Here is a 6182-nt window from a genome sequence, read left to right on the forward strand (position 1 = left end):
TTGTTATGGTAAACAAGAAGCGGCGGTGACTCTTGCGCCTGCGTCACTTTTGCTCCTCTACGAGAGGATCCTTCCGCATCTTACGGACATAATTAAAGTAATGGGCTGTAACACCGTAACTACGGTACAAAAACAGCGATCACATTAAACAGCATGTTGCCTCGTTTATCCTGAAAACACAATCGCGATGTAAACAATCGTTTAAAAAAGGAAAGAAAAAATCACTGGTTATTTTCAGGAAAGTTAGTTAATTTACATAATGCATAAGATTAAAATATATAAGATTTTAAATTGTACTCAAAATGTTTCCCCGTCATTTTAAATACAGTGGCCAAAATTGACGTTGCCGGTGTTGTGCCAAAAAGTGATTGTCTGCCAAAAACTGATTTCCGGTATTTGCCAAAAAGCGATTGCTCATATTTATAGTGCTATAAGTAACTTGTTGGGCTATAATATGTTAAACATATGTCAAATGCATCCCTTATGGATGACATAAAGTCATCTTGAGCCACAAACAACATTCGTGTAGCAAGATACAAGCCGCAATCAGTTTTTGGCAGCGACTTTTATATAACCTTTATTTATGCAGTAAAAAAAATCTCATTAACATTAAAAATGTATTTTGTAAGAGTAAGTTGCCCAACAGGACAGCAGAAATGGCAGCAAATATTACAATAGTTCTGTAAAAATATTTTAAGTGGGGATAAAGGACCGGATTGGTTATAATGTAAGTACAAGTTGTAAAGATACTTAAAAAACAGATAATTTTTTAATTCTTTATGTAACCCCTTTGTATCCCCTGTTCACCGAAGTCTATTTACGAACATACGTAAAGATATTACACATAAAAAATACACAGAAACACTGGAAATCACTTTTTGGCAGACAATCACTTTTTGGCACAACACCGGCCACATCTGCAGTCGGCCTTTATTTACAATTTAAATATCGCAAATAGCTCATTAATGCTATACATGACAATTTAACATTTGGTAAATGGACTGATTCTTATATAGCACTTTTCTACTCAAAGCGCTGTATACAACATACATTTGAAGATTTATAGATTTCTGTTTTTTCCTCCATCTCTGCTCCCCCTCATTCTTCTACTTCCTCGCCTCAAGCCTCCTGTCTGTAATTGAAATCAAGGCTCTAACACAGGAAAAACATGCATGAACATGCTTTTTATTCTCTGGACAGATGACAACGAGACGGCTAAATAACAACAACAGGTGGTTAAAAGGTAACATTATGTCAGCTAGCTGGCTCCTAAGCGTCACACTTTCCCTTTGATAAACAGTCCTGCCATCATATAAAAGTTTATTGACTGTTGAGGTAAATGGTGGACTGACAACCTACATGTACTGCAGATGAATGGTGGCCAGAGTTGATTGTCCTTCTTCAGCCACCATACCTAGGATTATGCAGTTGAATCATGAGTGGTAAGAAAACAGAATTCAGGTGGCTACAATCTGTGTTGTTCAGTGGTGCATTATGGGTAATCTCAGCCTCTCACTGAACGTGCTCCTGTAGCACATCATGGAGTGGGTGGGAGGTATTATCCACCATTGTCCTTATCCACCTCTCAGACACCACCCTAAGGGAGTCCAGCTCCGTCCCCACAACATTACTGCGACCCTCCACCTGCTGCCTCAGCATGGCACAAAAGTCCTGAAGACTGTAATACTCATTCATAGACCTGATGCAGTAGCACCGCTATCATGAAGATGATGGCCTCAGCAAGACACAATACAATCAACTCACACCTCACAACCTCCAAATCAAACAAAAAACCTTTGTGGCAAGAAACTTCAGAGAAGTTGTCAGGCCAGTTTTAAGCCTTTCTGCCCAGACAAAGTGTGCAGGTGGAATACACGTGTTGATGTCTGCAAAGTGAAGGACAATAGTAAATCAAATGGAAAGGGAACAGTTCTTTTCCACTTTTTTAGTGAAATGGGCAGTCTCCTTGTGGCCAATACAACATTGCATTCCCTTATTCCCAAATGGTACTGAGGTTAGATTAGATTAGATTAGATAGAACTTTATTAATCCCTCGGGTGGGTTCCTCTGGGAAATTCGATTTCCAAAAAAGCACAGCACCGACAGAAGTTACAGAGTTATACACACACACATATATATAAATACAGAGACAATATAAATAAAATATACGAAGGGGATAAATAGAATAAATAGGAATAAAAATAAAAATACAAGTGAATTGCACATTTCAAGTATTGAGTCTATTGCACTGTTGACTATTTACACATCATCAGCTTGTCAGACAGCAGCAGCTGGTGGAAAGACAGGGTAGGGGGTAGTGGTGTGTGTGTGTGTGTGTGTGTGTGTGTGTGTGTGTGTGTGTGTGTGTGTGTGTGTGTGTGTGTGTGTGTGTGTGTGTGTGTGTGTGTGTGTGTGTGTGTGTGTGCTTTTCTCAGAGCCTCTGAGTCTGTATACACGTTTAGCAGGAAAAAAACCTTTTTGTTTCATTGGCTCTGAGGTCACACATACTCAGGACAAAGAAGACTGAACAAAAACAGGTTTGAACTGCCGCTGTGCCGTTTCATATCTTAAAAATATAAAATAAAAATCTTTGTTTGTATGCAACAAAGAGCCTGCAGTAGCAACCCTCCAATGGTAGGCCAGTTTGCGGGTCACTCATCATACAGGACAAACCTAATAAACTGGAAACCATCAAGCAACCGCTTCAATGGTGAAGCCTCTGTACCTGCACCATGCTGTATCTGTATCCATATATGAAAAGCAGAGAGCACAAAACATTACACATTCACTGAAGAGGCCACTTTGTACTACTGTGGGTGAGACTGGTAATACACACTACCATTAACCTTCTCAGGTGTGTGTAATTTGGCTGCATCTTTGTTTCTGTTGCTGGGAGAATGTTTACAACAGCTTCATAAAATCACTATGAATAATTCTAATTACAAGGTTGTTATTTACTTTCTAACAAATAGTTTTGAGGAGACAGAAGTAAAATTAACAATATTTTCTCACTATATCAGGTTTCATGTAGATCACATGATGTTTGTTACCTAATGCTGATTTCCTGTTGTTACTTGGTGGCACTATGAGGGCGGCCTAATATTTGCCAGACTCTCAGTAAGCATCAGATTTTATAGTGGTTGCTATGCATGCATTTTGTTATAGCTGCATATCAGCCAGCACAGTGGACGCCAGTCCTTCATCTCTGCTTACTATTGGCCACTCATGGGTAGTTTGTTTTACTCAAAACCAAGATGGTGGACAGAAAGTCATAAATGCTGAAGGTCTGTGGAATATCTCGTAAATCCTCCTAAAGCTGGGAGCAAAAGTCTGTGTCCGTGTTGAATCTAGCTTCTATAATACACAACAAAACACAGTGTTTATATGTTTGTGTGTTTCACATCACTCGGAAAAAGTTCTGTATAGTGGATGTTTATCACCTACTGTTGATGGCATGTTGCCACTGGGTAGTACTATTAATGTGACATAATACTGGCGCGTGGATGTACACTGTCCAGTCTTGATGAAAGTGTAAACATGACGACATCAGAGATGTGAGGGCATGAAACCTGTAACAGGGATAGATGCATCAAAACATGTCAAAGTATTGGCTAATTAAAATATTAACGAAACATCCAGGACTCCTGCAAGTTTCCATATTTAATCATATTTACAAAAATATAACCAGGGACCTTTAATGGCACCCTGGTCACTTTTCATGGAAACGTCACGACAGCGAGGTCACCGGGTCAGACTTTGGAGGTCTGCAAGTGGGTTCAAGTAAAGTTATTAAAAACCAGCAGTAAAGAAATCAAACCATTGGAGAGCATTAAAACCATGAGGCATTTATGACAGCAGGCACAGAATATACATTATATAAGAGGTCACAAAGTAACAATGAGGCGGTGAAGTTGTCATTTCTAAATGGGATGCAAGGGTTATTTGTTACATCTCGAGCATCACCAGGCTGTGCAAATAAATGTGCATATTCCTGGTAAATTCCTGTATAACAGGAAAATAGTGTTTTGTATTCATATCGCCACTGTTAAGTGTTTACGTGTTTGGAAAACCTCAAAACAAATTACTGAATCGTCACAGCTGTCTTTGGTCTGAATCCCACTTACACAAATTAAGGTGGGATTTCCTCGAGGTCCCAACATCCCTCATCAACGTTCAAACAGCGCTATGCAGCAAATAAGTGAGGTACGAGTACAAGTTGGTATGTTGGTTGGCTGTAGCTCAGGTGGTAGAGCAGGTCAGCTACTGACTGGAAGGTTATGGGTTTGATCCAGGCTCCCGTCCATCCATCTTCTTCCGCTTATCCGGGGCTGGGTCGGGGGCAGCAGCCCAAGCAGAGAAGCCCAGACTTCCCTCTCCCCAGCCACCTCCTCCAGCTTATCCGGGGAACACCAAGGCGTTCCCAGGCCAGCCGAGAAATATGGGCCCTGGGGCCTCCTCCTGGTGGGACATGCCTGGAACACCTCACCCAGGAGGCGCCCAGGAGGCATCCTTGTCAGATCCCTGAACCACCTCAACTGGTTTGGGCTCCCACTAATCTGCATGCCAAATATGCTTGGGGAAGATACTACCCCCCAGTTGCTCTCTGATGCATCCATCGTGAATGTTAGCTAAACAGCACTGAAAGAAGAAAGTGCTGGTGTGACTGGGTGAATGTGGCGTGTTGCATAGAGCGCGTTGAGTCCTCCAGGAGAGCAGAAAAGTGCAGAGCCATCAGTCCAGTTACCATGTAAATACTAATACATTTAGATTATTCTGTGACAGTTTAGTTAAGCAATGATTCTCTGCAACTTTTCACTCTGAGTATCAGAAGGTCATTTTGTTGCTACATGAAAAATAATAACACTGCCCAGCTGATGGCAGATGGCCCCGCCCCTCGCTGAGCCTGGTTCTGCCGGAGGTTTCTTCCATAGGGGGTCGTATGATTGTTGAGTTTTCCTCTGCATGTGTTATTGTAGGGTCTACCTTACAGTACAGAGGTGACTGTTGTTATGAGTTGGCGCTGTATGAATAATATCGGATTGAAGATCATCTTCTCGTCTTCCATTCACAATCACTTTTTGTCCTGCATAGGTTTAGATCTAAATGAACGCTTTCCTCATCACATGCTTCCTCATGCAGCACACACAATAAACACATTCCTTTATTAACTGAAATGATTTTATTTTGGCAGGTTGGAAGAATGCCCGAGGATGTTTGATGTTTTGAGACTACTGCTACCAGAATCACCTCTTCCCACTGCACGATCACACAGCCAGCCTCAGGCCACACTCTACTGTTGCACTGTGTAGAACGAAAAAAGCATGAAACAGTAGCATTTACTGTAAAAACAAAGAGGCTCATGTCATTCAGATTCAATTTAGATTTCCTGAGAAATAGCTGATAATGTTTCCTGGTGGACAGAAGGATGATCAGGATGACACCTAAGAATTAATAATAGATAGTAGTGTTTACAAGTATGTGAACAATGATCATCCTAACTTTGCTTAATTTACCCGACATGGCAGTTACCTAAATATTTAACCAATAATATGACAATGTTTACATAAATCTAGGTTTCTTTGCTACTCTCTGTTCTGTATATCAATTTAAGCAACATTACTAAACATCTTGATTTCTTGTATGGATTCAACATTAAATGTGAACGATGCTAAAACTAAGGTACAAATCCTAAGGTGAGAGAAAGTATGAATGAAAGGCCATACAGATTTGGAATTAAAATAAATACCTTCAATAAATAAATGATATATTCCAACCCCACTGAAGTGTTCTTACATTCATTTTTCTGTCCCATATTTACGGAGCCCTGCAGGGGACATGGGAGAAAAAAAATTAAGACGGACTTTTGCGAGATCTCGCAAAACTAACTCGGGATCTCGCAAAAGTTTCATACATCTCCGAAAACGTCGGAGCACTTTTGCATATGTGATGTCTTGTAAACCGAGCAGGTATCTGACGTTTACACAACTACATTCACGCCTCAAAATATCTTAAAAGTGTATTTTGTGACGCAGAAAGAGGAATATTACAACTAAGTAGCTGCCGCCATTGTTGGAATTCAACTTTTGCGAGATCTCGCAAAAGTCCGTCTTAATTTTTTTCCTCCCATGTCCCCTGCGGGGCTCCGTACATATTCTGTCACAGCTCCTCCTCTTTGGTTTTTA

Source organism: Astatotilapia calliptera, chromosome 2 (assembly GCF_900246225.1).
Source record: "Astatotilapia calliptera chromosome 2, fAstCal1.2, whole genome shotgun sequence".
NCBI classification, from domain to species: Eukaryota; Metazoa; Chordata; class Actinopteri; order Cichliformes; family Cichlidae; genus Astatotilapia; species Astatotilapia calliptera.